The sequence below is a fragment of the Calliphora vicina genome, chromosome 2 (assembly GCF_958450345.1).
Source record: "Calliphora vicina chromosome 2, idCalVici1.1, whole genome shotgun sequence".
Classification (NCBI taxonomy): Eukaryota; Metazoa; Arthropoda; class Insecta; order Diptera; family Calliphoridae; genus Calliphora; species Calliphora vicina.
The window spans coordinates 52,957,689-52,972,724 of NC_088781.1; positions in this window are offsets into that span (position 1 = coordinate 52,957,689).

Consider the following 15,036-nt stretch of genomic DNA (forward strand, 5'->3'; position numbering starts at 1 on the left):
AAAGTTTAAATTTTGCCAGAGATTTGCTATGGCTCTTTCATATACATTTTTGGAAAGCGTAGACGAATTAAATATACAACGGTGTAACAAAATCAAGTGTATAGTAATTGCAACTAATAGATGCCTAAAAAGTTAACTGAAAACACAGCTAATCATTTCCTTAAGACAACATAAATCGCTCTTTAACACTATTCGGACTTTAAGCTTTTAATAAATTTAGTTAAAACGAAACAACATTTCAAGCCAACTTACTTATTACTAAACATCTTAATTCTAGCAGAACAACATTTAAACTAAATTACTTTCTATTGTTGTTACGTTAAACTGAATCTAAGTGTTTTTAAGAGTGTAACAAATTGCCCGTAACATTTCATAATAATGACTAAATAATTAATGTTCTGTGGTCAATTTAAATGGTGAAAAATAAAACGCAAAAAACACACAAATACCAAAATATTTACCTAGAAAATATGTTATACAAAAATTTAGAGGAAAATTTGCCAACATAATAAATAAATTTAACATAAGTTCTGCTAACTGGTTGCTGCAAACAACACTATTAAGGTGTCAAAAACATAATAAAAAACTAATTGCTTTAACAAAATTGTAATAATTCTAGACTTTCAGCCACTTTTTGTTTAAACAAAAATAATAACACACATATTAACTTATACAAAACTACGTACGTTCCTTGTTAATCATAAATATTTATAAGTTTTTCTACGAACCCACAAAAACCAACCAACATGACAGTGGGGTTAATCGCGAAAAAAAGTATGACTTAAAAATATTTTTTTCAAAGTATTGGTCATTTATAACAGTGACGTATTGCCATCTTTCTGGCACCATATGGATTCCGAGGCAAAAGAACTGCCCATCTTTTGAGGCCAAGTACGAATCAAGGCAAAAAGTGAAGCGTGTTCAAAAGTAGAGAGCGTTTATCATCGACCGAAACAAATAGTAGTCGGACGGGGCACATATTCTGGGCATTTTTCGGCCAATACTCGCATCAAACGAATCAGTTTCGTTCGGTACAGGTTCTCTGTGATGGTCTGGCCAGATTTCAGCAACTCAGCCCACTGCACATTGGAAAATGTTGGTCATTTTCGGATCAAAAATGTGTAACTTTTGAATGGATGAGGATTTTTGTAAGATTTTTCTGTTGTTGAATAGGTGGGACTTTAAGCTTTAATATGTATTTTAAATCATAAAAATCGAACTATTAAAAAAAAGTTATTAACGGTTAAAAAAACATTTTTAATTTTTTTTTAAGTTCTTGTATAAAATTAATAGTACTATAGTACCTCTAACTCATGTGTTTTTAGACCAATTTCAAAATTTTAAACAATTATGGAGAGGCAACGAATTAATCTTTCATAAATGTCTGCATATTTCATGAAATTATGTAAGTTTTTATAAAAAGTTTCGCATTTTTTATTTTTTTTTCGTAATTTTTCAAATTCAACAATAGTTATTTTAATATTTTTCTATGAAAACCTATTTTTTGCACATTGTTTTAAAGACAATTTTATATAGACAAAAATGAGATATTACTTCTTAAAATCGTTTTATATTTGCAAATGTTATTAAACTTTTTCGAAAAATTTTACCTTGTCAAAAAAAATTTTTTGTTTTTTTATTCATATGCGTTGAGAGAAATTACTATAAAAGGTGTTAATGAAAAGTTGAATAACTTTTACAATTTTCATTCGATTTTAAAAATTAAAACACTGTTTTGTTAAGAACTAAATTTTCTTTATATATAGCTTATACATTTTTATAAGCTATCATAGCAAAATAAGCAATGAAAAGCAACTATAATCAAAAAAAGTTGATAATTTTTTTTTTAAATTTCTGAGTTGCTCAACATTTTTTCATGCCATTTGTTTATAGGCACGAAAAGGCAGCTAATTTTGATATATCTTTTAGATAATAAGTTAAACTTTAATTTTATGTTAAAACTAGATCGTCGGCAAACGGAGCCAAGAGTTAAAATCCTAGTCAAAGTTCCGTAGGTAAGCCAAAAAACATATATTTTAAATGAATAAATTTCAAATCTGGAGAAGATACCCTTTCCAACAAGGTATAACAATCCTAAAAAAAATATATTATAAATATTAAAAATACGCCCTTGACTAGGTATAAATTTAACTCCCCAAATCTTTAAAGTAGAAAGTAGTGTGTTCTGTCGCCATTTTCGAATGCTTCTGTTTCTGCAAATAATTACTGCTTGACATCTTAACTTTACGATAGAACTTGTTTTATGGTTAATTTCAAACATTTGCAGAAATCAATTATGAGATGCATTCACCTTATATAATCCACTGTGCACTGATCCTACCAAATACAGAGTATTACCTTAATGCTGTGGATATTTGGCTTTGGTGTCGATTCGGCGGGTTGGCCGGGCTTCACGTACGCTTCGGGTTATCGTAATGTATCCATTTTTCATCGCAAGTAATGATTCGGGGCAAAAATGATTTTCTTTTATAGGATCATTCCGGGCATGCAGAATCGTCTTTCAAGGTATCGCTCCAATTATTATTTTACAAGCTCTTGTTGAGTTTGACTACAATCTTCATGAAATAATGCCTCCAATTCTTGGTTTTCACACTTTTTTGGCTGGCCTGGGCCACTTCACCACTTCTGAACCGCACAAACCATCTCTCGCACGTTCAAGCCGATGAAATACATTCACATATGCTTCGATGAGCAACCGGTGTGCTTCAGTGGCACACTGCGACAGAATGAGAATAAATGACAGATATGTACCCTTCATAATTAAATATAAGTTATTACCAGGGAAACCGGAAATATGCTCTAAAAATATGCAGTAAAAACTTTAAAATATGCTCTTAAAATTTAAAAAATATGCTCTTAAAAAAACAAACTTTCACATAATTTTTAACCAAAAAATATACTTTTATTTAAAAAAATCAATACAATTCATTTCTAAAAAGGTAAAGTATCATAAAATAAACAAAAATAACATGAACTAAAACAAGTTTAACAAAAAACAAGTAAGAAAGTATGGTCGGTCAAGCCCGACCATATAATACCCTACACTAAGTAAAAGAGTAAAAACAATTTTCTTTTAAAATTTCAATAATTTTTATTTTTGAGTGATTTTCGGAAGTGGGCCTTATATGGGGGCTATGACTAATTATGGACCGATCACCATGAAATTGGTGTCTATATGAAAGTTTACTATGTTGAATTTTGTGAGTATACCAACATTTTTAAGCGATTTATGCACGTTAAAGTGATTTTCGGAAGCGGGTCTATATGGGAGCTATGACTAATTATGGACCGATCGTAACAAAATTTGGTGACATGAATTTTGTGTATATAAAACTTATTTGGAGCTCAATTTGTGGAGATACATTTATAAATTAAACATTTATGACCGATAAAGTCCAATTTCGAGAGGACATTTGTATGGGGGCTAGGTGAAATAATGGACCGATTTCAGCCATTTTCAATAGGCTTGGTCCTTGGGCCGAAATAATATGTACCAAATTTGATCGAAATATCTTCAAAATTGCGACCTGTACTCTGCGCACAAGGTTTACATGGACAGCCAGCCAGCCGACCAGACGGACGGACGGACATCGTTTAATCGACTCAGAAAGTGATTCTAAGTCGATCGGTATACTTTAAGGTGGGTGTTAGACTAATATTTTTGGGCGTTACAAACATCTGCACAAACGCATAATACCCTCCCCACTATGGTGGTGCAGGGTATAATTAAATATGCAATAAAATGGAAAAATATGCTTAATATATGCATTTAAAATAAAATATACAACAATAAATCGATGCCATTTTGTTGCAAATTCTTCGATTCGGAAAGATAAATTGTGAAAAGTGATTTTGAGTTACTGACTACAAACATGCATTTGCATAGACATCCTTGCCCTGGTTATTACTAAGTTGGATCTGCGCACAAAAGAGCATTTAACTTTACGAGCCGCTTTTCTGATAGAAATGTTAGACCTTTTTTAGACCGGGTTAACCGACATTGAAAGGAATTATTTTAAAAGTTTAAACAATACTTTTTTGATGAGGAAAACATAAAATATCCAATAAAATATAAGTCCATTTTTTGTAAAAATTTCTAAATTATTATCTCAGTAAAATGAAAGGAATTTAGCACGTTTGTACATTTAAATAACGAAATGATAAATAAAATAAAATTTTAAGAACAAAACACACTAATGAAGTCAAATTTATTGAACTATTTGGAATTTAATTTTAATTTTTAATAGTTTCATTATGTGTAATAGATTCTGAAAAAGTTTTAAGGTAAACTCATCGTCCTCTACTTTTCAGACCAAATGTTTGATATATGTAAATTGTATACATATTGAATACAAACAAATTCACCAAAACATGAGATTTATTAATTTAAGTCCAAAATTTTAAAAACTGGAAAACCGATTGATATAAACCGTTTAACCGAAAATCAGCATTTTAAATTAACCTGTTCGCAAAAAACCGAGATTTCGGTTAACCGGTTTATAAACACTAAACAGTGTTTATAAACAAGATGTAAAAAGTTTTACTAACCCGAGATGATCAACTTTGACACCCTGCATATCACCTTGTGTTCTAACAGGGTGCTCACATATATAATTTTCTTAAAGCCTATGCCCTACTCTACGATTCGTTCATACATCATTTTGCAATCGGACCATTACTTTCAGATTAATTACCACTTTTTTATTGCAATTAACCACACTGTACAACATTTAATAAAAACATTTATGAAAAAAGAGTAGCAAAACAAAAGTATTAAGCAACAAACTTGTTTTTATTCTTGACTGCATCTGCTGCTAAAACAAACGATCAGCTACCGCAAAACCAAACAAAATAGTTAAACAGCCAACCAAGTTTTTTCTTATATACCGATAGGGTTCTCTTAACACACTTGTCAGTTCCAGTTTTTCCTAGATTTTTATTCTATTGGTTGCTGTTCCTCTTCCTGTCAAGCATAAAAAAGGGCTTTAAAGTTTATGTTGTTGTTTGCCATACAACAACATAAACAACAACAGATAGAGACGATACGATAAGTATCAAACAAATATCGCTTTATCACGGTAGCAGCAATAGTTTAAGATGAATGTTGGAATTAAAACAAATGTTTGTAGATTCATCAAAATGTCATAAATTAGAATTGGAGCCACTACAGTCGGTCGATTTAGACTATATATTTCAATAAGACTTGATTAATTTTTAAAGAAGGAAACAGTCATTCTTAGTAAGTTATTTCTAATTTAACCAGGCGTGAATGAGATCAACAACGTTTTCACCAGCTTTGAGGTGACTATTAGATACTCCAATTTTTGGATGCTACATTTTAGATACTAAGGTGCGCGTCAAAATGACAAAGTCACTTGCTTTTCGTTCAGTTTATACTGTTACACTGTGTGTAATTTTTTAAGTCATGGAAATATAACCATATACGGACACCAAAGTTTTTTGCGCTTTTGATCTTGAAGATGGAAGTTTTTTTTGACTTTATATGTTCACTAATTTTGTTCTTTATGGCAAGGGTTACAACTGAGAGACTAAATCAAAATTCCGAACTGTTTGCAAGATATTAGCCTGAGAAATTTATCACTTTTTTACAAAAAAGACACCGAGGCCCCAAATATTTGGGGGCCCATAAAAAAGTGCATGACTTTGGGCAAAACTGGGAGACACGGGTGTTTTTTTTGGTCTCTTAAGAATTAAATTGACAGTATTCAAACACTTAATATTTCCGATCCAGTAGGGTATCACAACAACAACTATATCTATCACAACCATCAAAATCTTGACAGCAATCTCAAGCTAAACTAACTTGTCAGTTCCACTTTTTTTCTCTACATATTCTATTTTCTTTTGCTACAACTTTTTTATTTTTTGTTTTTTTTTCATTCAAAGGGATCTTTTAGATTCTTCAATTTCTTGTTTATTTTTTTTCTCATTTCTTCAACAAATCTTCACAACCTTTGTAGATAAAAAACTGGTCGTATATCAAGATATTGTCATCAGAGTACAAGTACAACATGCATGTTGGAGAGCACAAGTTACAAGTTCATGTATTTGAATTAGAATTGAAGACAATAAAACAAATGTTTGAACATCCATCAAAATGTCAAGCTTAGAGAGATAAAAATGCAAACAAACAAAAAGAATTGCATAGAATTTTTTTTTACATGATTGCATGATTGTTTGGGCAGATGTCAAGAAAAGCGAAAAAAAATTAAGAAAAAAAAATAGGAAGAAGAATTAGAAAAATTGCATATTGAAACAGGGTAACCGAGATAAAATGACACAAAATATTGGTAAAAACAAGAAAGATATATACACATTCGGCTATGCCGAATCGTATAAACCCTTCACAAGAGTATACTTTTAGATAAAGTTTAAAAGTAGTTTTTGGAAAAAAAATTATTATATAAAAAAATTAGGTTGAAACAAAATTGTATGATACAAAATTTTAGTAAAAACCAATCCTGTTATCTTTCCCGATTTTGACACATTGTAGGTCGGAATTGTTATGGAAAGGTATTTGAAATAGCTATCATTAGATATTCATATTATTTATATTAATGACTTACTTAGTAATCCATATATACAGTGGTGTCCAGCTAATTAGGGACAAAATTGTTTGCTATATTTCATGTGATTCTCAATTAATTTTTCAAATATTTCCACAAATATAAGGACTGAGATCGAAAAATATTTGACACACGTTTTTCATTAAAACTTTTAACGCAAGTATTATTTGATTTTTTTCAAGTTACCTTTGTAAAGCATGTCAGTTATTATGTTTAATGTCAATTTTATTAATTTGTTGTTAATCTGATTGAAATGAGTGACCAGAAAAAAGTGCATATTAAAATTATTAAATATTTTCAACAAAACCCATCTTGATCCTACAAAAAGTTGGCCAAACAATCAAAGGTCTGCCTTCAAACTGATTCCAATTCTATTAAACAGTATTGGAAGAACTTGTCCGTTGATAGAAAGCCTGGTTCAGGTAGAAGGAATGGTTCTAAAGGAAATAAATAGAAAGTATTTTAAAAAGAGCTCCCAACACTTCCGGTAGGAAAACAGTCCGGTTAGCTCAGTACTCGGACTATTTGGTACGAAAAATTAAAGCCAATTCAGGTTTAAAAACATATGGGCTCAAAAAGTTCTTGACAGGAGCTCTGCTAAAAATTTAGATAAAATTTTATACAAAAAATATATCTGCTGCATAATGGATGACGAAACGTACGTATGGAAAATATTTCGCAGCATCCGGGTCAATATTTGTATGTTGCTGATGTTCGAGGGAATGTTGTAGAAAAGTTTAGGACTCAAAAGCAGAAAATTTTTTTCAAAAAGTTCTTAGTATGGCAAGCAATATCCAGTTGCGGCAAAAGAAGACAAACATTTCTTACAAAGGGCTCTATAAATACCGAAATTTACATCAATGAATTTTTACAAAAGAGGATGCTTCCATTCATAAGACTGCTTATAATGTCCACTTATTTTTGGCCTGATTTGGCATACTGTCACTATGGTAAGAAAGGTCCTGAGTGGTAAAACTACAATAATATGGTATTTGTATCAAGAGAGGCAAATCCAACAAACTGCCTGTAGCTAAGGCCAGTGAAGAGATATTGGGCCTTTATAAAAGAGAATGTTCGAGAGTGTGTTCGATTTTAAACGGACTTATATGTCATTTTGAAGGGTACATAGCTGTCATTTATTCTCACTTAGTTATTGAATATCATAGTGTAAACAACAACGTTTTTTTTGCTTCGAAAATGTCGAATTTTGTCCCAACAAAGCGTCATATGCGGGAAGTTTTGCTTAACATCTTTGATTTTTAAAAAAAGTGCCGTTGAAGCACACCGATGCTTATGGTGAATATGTTTCATCGAAGTTGTGATTTTGGCATGGAAGACAAAGATAGTCCAGGCCAGCCAAAATTTTTGAAGATGAAGAATTGGAGGCATTACCCCATGAAGATTTTTGTCAAACTCTACAAAAGCTTACAAAATCATTGGGAGCTACTCACTCAGTCATTTCAAAACGTTTGCAAGCAGCAGGATTAATACAAAACAACGGAAATTAATTACCATACGAATTGAAGCTAAGAGACCTTTAAAAACGATTTTGAATGTCCGAGATGATGCTTGAAAGCTATAAAAAAAATTATCAATGATTCAAAATCATTACTTGCGATAAAAAATGAATCCATTACAATCAAAATCTGGCTTCGCTCAGATTAAGAAATCGTTGCAACCTGACAAAGGCCGACGATGTAAAAAGAATCTTTTCTGAGCGAAGCCGGTTTTTGATACACCCCAGAGGAGAAAGCCTTTGAGCAATGCAAAAAACTTTTCTGAGCGAAGCCAGTTTTAGATACACACCAGAGGAGAAAACCTTAGCGATCGGCCAAAGGCCGGCAATGCAAAAAACTTTTCTGAGTGAAGCCATTTTTTAATATTTATGGGTTCTGCTTTTGCAAAGTAGAACCCAACAAAAATGAAATAACTCCCAATACGGTGAAATAACTCCTAATTCCCAAAATAAAATGAAATAAAACCCAACAAAAAATTCATTGGGAGTTGTTTCATTGGGAGTTATTGCATTATGAAATAAGTCCCAACAAAAAATTATGAAATAACTTCCTATGCGTTAGGAGTTGTTTCATAATGAAATAAGTCCAAAGTTGTATGAAAAATTTGTTGGGTGTTATTTCATCTTTTCGTGGGGAGTTATTTCACGGTACCTATTGCAATACCTATTAAAAAGTTTTATAATGAAGTGACCTTGCCTCGTCCGACTAGTATTTGTTTTAATCGATGCAGAATCTCTCTATGAGATACGCTTCACTTTGGAAGAGCGTATCCGATATTGGATTGATTCGTTCTTGGCTCGGAATCCATATGTTGTCAGAAAGATGGGAAAAATCCCGAAATCATACACCCAATAAATGGAAAAGAATCTGTTTTCTCCGTGTAATTTTTAAATATACCTTCATCGAGCTTTAAGAAAATATTAAAATCTTTAATTTTAGACAAACCACAATAAATTCGCAATCGTTTAAACATTTCGCATGTCTAATGTGACACCACAGCACCGCTCCTGAAGAGTCTTGAGGCTCCATCGTGAAATTTCATGTCAATCGGATCGGTTAGTTAGAAATGGCAGATTTATTTCCAGATTATTACGATTCTGCACATTGATGGCTGCTATAAGGTGCATGAGTACATCACAGTTATGTCGGACATTCGACATGGATACATGAACATGGGAGCGTCATTGGCAATTTTATTGCTGATAATCTGGTAAAGAAGGGTCGAGTATTCCACACGAGGGCATAGATATTCGTTGTGACTATGATCTCTTCGAAGAGGCACAAATTAGATGGGTAAACAAATCAATTTACTCTACAAGAATCTATAATGGCTAAGGTAGGACCGGACCATACGTATTACAAAGCCTGCAAAGATGTGGCATTGTTACTGTGATCCCAAGATACTTCAAATTAGTAGGGTAGAAGGGGGATTATTCGCCATAGGGGCATATTTTACAAATTACAAATCTGCCCCATCCCTTTGGCGTATTTACCCAATAGGTGGGGCGGTTTTTCCGTTTTTGGTCAGTACAGAAATGTTAAAAAAATATGTATATGAAGATGAGATAGGCAAGATTGAATTGATCAAAACTAAAGCCAACATTTCTAAGTATCCGAAACAAGAAACGAATTATGAATATGTATTGTGGTTTTAATTCGAGATCGCCTCAAAAAAAAAGTGGCGTATGGTCCCCTTCTACCCTACTTTTGCCAGAATTATTGGACTATTTACCCGATTCATCCAATATCGATCTGATTTCATCCTTCCATCCCTCAATCACTCTACTCCCCATATCCTAACAGGTAAAACAAATGGATCAATTAATGGACTCAAGTGATCTGATTATATTGGAGACAGACTGATAAACAAATCCACTTGGTACATAGCTAGATCTATATGATTGGTCGCATCCACTAAGATCGCAAGTAACATATTAGCTGTGATCACGGAACACTGAAAATTAGTACTCATATCTGAAGGCTGGACTATAATCAAATGACTTATGTTTAAGGGAAGACGATTCATCCGAATGTTTTTCTGAAATGACATATATCGATATGGAAAAGATAAATTCCTTTATTAGGAGTAACGGCTGAGTATGACGATGTCACGCCACAATTCTCTCCCTACTTTTTCTTTGTTTCCATTCTTTCCCTCTCTATACAGCTTTTTCTTACAGGTAAAACTAATGGATCAATTAATGGACCCAAGTGATCTGATTATATTGGAGACAGACCGATAAACAAATCCACTTGGTACATAGCAACATCTATAAAGTTTAGTTTTACTATGGCTTGGGACATTTCTCTCTTCCTTCTTCTTATAGATGACATAAAGTGATCAATTAATGGAACCAAGTGATCTGGATCTATTGAAGACTGGCTGTTCTACCTACATAGACAAAATGTAAGTGGATTTTTTTTATGAAAAGTGAAGAACTATCTAACTGAACCAAATTTCCACTCATTGACCAACCACTCCTCTGTTCTAAATAAAATATTTTTACTTTTTCACTTTCAACAAGGGAAAATATGAGAAGATTTTTCAAAATAAACTTTCAAGTTAAAACGAAAAAGAAACTTAATCTAAAATAGTACAAATTATCTGTGGAATTCTTGACCAGAGCAGCAGCAGCGTATGGCAGCAATAGATTAAGATTCCACAAACAAACAAAAAGAAAATGATGATAAAAACACGCCTTCTTAACATCTTAAAGCAGAAAAAAGATTTTTCTTTTTCTTGCAAAGCTTTTATTAACGGCTTTGGTCTGTAAATGCGAGTGAGTGGGTATTCTATACTTGTGCTGTCTAGTTTTTTTTTTTTTTTTTTTTTTTTTTTTGATATTTGAACTTAAACTCTAAAACCAAACAATAATTAACATTTTTTTCCACATTTTTATAGTTTTAGAAAAAAGAAGAAAACAAAAAAAAATAGGCGTTTGTAAATTGTTTTTTAATGTGTGCATAAATTTTACTTTTATTATGGTTTTTTTTTCATTCTTTTGTTTTGTAAAATAACTTTTACACTTTTTGTTTTTAATGCAGGGTAGGTAGTATGATGAATAAACAAAAATTAAATAAAAGAAAAGAAATACTTAACACTCGTATGTCTTGTACAACAATAGAAAACTAATAATATTCGTTTTGAAAAGACAATGAGTTGTAATGAATTGTTTGATGGCTTTGTGCACCTTGTAGAGGTATCAAATGCGACGACGACGACCTTAATTACTCAAGTAAAAAGACCCAAAAGAAAGACTTAAAACTAAAACAAAAACTAGCACTTCTAGTAAAAGTGGCAAAAAACAAATGCAAAAATAAAATAAAAAAAACATCAACAATAATAAACATACAACTCATCAAAAGATCATTAATAAAGTACTGACGGAATTATCATATGGAAAGAATTCTTTTTCAAAACACATGCTCGTTATGTTCTGTATTGGAAGACATACTTGGGGAAATTGGCAAAATAAAAAGTTTGAAACGGCAGCTGGAGCTACTTCCTTTCCCTAATTATATGCATATTAAGTGTTTTACCTATATAGTTGAAAACTATGAATGATTTGCAACAATTGATAGGCATTCATGAGTTTAGAAATTGAGATTAGATCGTTCTGGTATTAAGGTATATATTAATAAAAATGAAACCACTAAACTTACAGTTTTGATTATTATTTTATTTGATTGAAATTATTATTACAATTTACAAAAAATAAAATTTTTGTAGTTCTAATCAGTAGTGATGAATTTATGAACCTTTTCCGGAAACACTTCAATTAAGGTTTTTATAGTGCTTTCTATCACTTTGTTCGAACAGTCCATCTCCGTTTAAAATCTAACACACTTTTGGACACTTTTTTTGTGCTCTTCAATTCTCTTTTAACAAGACCAAAACGCCTTAGCTCCAGGCAGTTTTGAGGATTGGCCTCTCCTGGTACAAATACCACATTATTGTTCTTTTACCACTCAAGACCCTGCTTACCATAGTGACGGATGCCAAATCAGGCCAAAAATAAGTGGACACATTAAGAAGTCTTATGAATGGAAGCTTCCTCTTTTGTAAACATTTCTTGGTGTAAATTTCGGTATTTATAGAACCCTTTGTAACAAATGTTTGGTTTCTTTTGCCGCAACTGCAACTTGCTTGCCAAGAACCAAGAACTTTTTAGGAACATTTTCTGCTTTTGGGTCCCAAACTATTCTACAACATTCGCTGGTGCATCAGCAACATAAAAATATTGACCCAGAAGCTGCGAAGAATTTTCCAGAACATCCATTATGCAGCAGTTATATTTTTTTTGATAAAATTTGACTTCAATTTCCGTAATCTGTCTTTGGCCTCTAAATTTTTAGCAGAGTTCCCTCAGGAACTTTTTGAGCCTTGTATGTTTTCAATAACATTGGAAACAGTTTGACGGCAGACCTTTGATTGTTTGGCCAACTTTTTGTCGGACCAAGTTGGGTTTTATTGAAAATATTTAATAATTTTACTACGCTTTGTCATACTAGTGTTATTGGTATTTATTTCAGACGCTTGAAAAATACTTCTCGTGCGACGATGTTCAACAAATTTCAATAACTTGTTTTGATTTTTAGTAGTAGGTTGTCTGAAAGCTGTAGTTTTCTGAGAAATCGTAAGAACCTGATACTCTCAGATCGTCATGTTTCTTAAGGTAAAATTAAAGTATACTTCCCGTCACTTATGACAGAAGCTAGCATCGACGTTTGTCCAAAATATTGTTTGAACAAATCTCAGATTTTCAACCGGAACATTCAATTCGAAATGCTGAACCATAATTTATTTGATGATTGTTTTGGAGGCTACTTGTAATGAAAATTGTGCACTCAAAACAACGAGCAGCTCCGATTTGGAACCCAGAGTCTTTGAAATTTGGAACGTTGATGCACCTTTTGATTGGAAATGTAAAGGTGGAAACTAATATAAGACTTAAGAAAAGTAAATCCCGTAACATCCAAACAATCATGCATTGCTGAAATTACCTTTGCAATTGACCCTATATCGGCCTTCAAACTGAAGGATAAGGAGTATCACATTGGGCAAAGGACAAAGTGAAGAAGACGAAGACAGACGATTAAGTTTCGGAGACTCCCAAGAAGAAGAAAATGGATGTGGACGAGGACGAGGAAAGCAGGTATAATGAAGGGGAGGTAACCTTTTATCTTTACTAAGTACTAATAATATGGACGAAAGAATTTCTGTTGGATATCAATTCGACTATAGAGACTTTGATTTGTCTCTCCTTGAAGGAGAGGGAATACGAGGCGAAGAATCCGTAATTCTCCAGAATGGAGCGAATGATCTACCCAAGAGGGTGAAAGTGACTGACATAACAAGACACACAGCGTCTATCACAGAGGACATTAAGTGCTGTAAAATGCAATTAGACCAACCAATTCTTTTTCTGTTACATTCACCAAGCCCGATACGCAAAATAAGGACGTATCCAACACAAGGGGAGTGGTTCGTCAAGACCAAAACGACAATCACCCCTATCGGCAATAACAGTGAAATTTTGTTCTTATGAAATATCCATTTCCCTCGAAGGGAAAATTGCTATCGTGATATTCCCATGAACTTTTCATTCACAATAGTTCATTTTGTACGTAACAGCAATTTATTGCTTACAAAATTTCACAACATGGGGAATTTGTTCACGTGAACAAAGTTGATGAACGAGAAATGGGAATATTTCATGTGAAATATTGATTCGCGATAGGGGTGATTATTGACCAAAAATGGTCCTCTGATGAACCAACCAGTTCGTGGAAAGGTATAAAATTTCCAGCGACCAAGCCAAACTCCCTAAATTTAAAAAGAAGCTTTGGAAAAAGTTCACGAAAGGGCTTTAGTGCCTCCGCAGAGAAAGAAACACTGATCTTTCCGACAGCTAGAAAAAGTAAGGCCATAATTCAAATGCGACTAAGCCCATAGCGGCAATCCTTGTTAGGAAAGATCTAATATAATTCAACATTTCAGAATTCCTTCTTGGGGATATTGTGGCGATACGGACAAATATCCTATAGAGAGCAGGCGAACACGAAGTGATCATTACCTCTGCCGACATGCCAAGCGATCATGTAATAGCGCCTTCATCAGAGGTTTCTAAACTGGTAGAATATTGCCAAAATAGAAACCTAGGATGGATTATTTGCTGAGATGCCAATGCTCAGCATACGGTTTGGGGAAGCAGTGACATCAACAAACGGGGTGAGTTTTTACTACACCATTTTTCATTGATATTGATAACATTATACATGATATTGAGAAAATTCCAAATGAAATTGAGAATTTCCATTTCAAATTGAGAAAATTCCAAATGAAATTGAGAATTTCAATATGAAACTGAGAAAATTGAAATTGAGAATTTGAGAATCCTCTGCTCTCCTACATTAGGAGGATTTACGGTTGGTATATTCATCCTTGACTTCACAATACTTTTGATTTTGGACCAAATTATTTCAATAGGGTTAAGTATTGGTGAATAGGGACTCAATGGTAAAAGTGTTGCTGGAGAGTTGTCGAAAATTTCACATAAACGACTGTGGCAAGGGGCATTGTTCAATTGCACCTATCAGGTGGATGTCGGGGCCACGGGAAGTAGGTATCAAAAGAACTGTTCGGGATCCAACACAAGACCAACCATGTTTTTTACGACAAAATAAATTGAAATTGGTCTCTCTATCCAGACCACCACATCTTTCCACATCTGATATAATCGTTAATTTTGTTATTTTTAGTTTAAAATAATTTATATAATTTTTCTCAATTTTATTTAAAATTTTCCCAATTGCATTAGGAATTTTCTCAATTTCAATTGGAATTTTCCCAATTTCATTTGTAATTTTCTAAATTTCAATTTGAATTTCTCAATTTAATTTGGAATTTT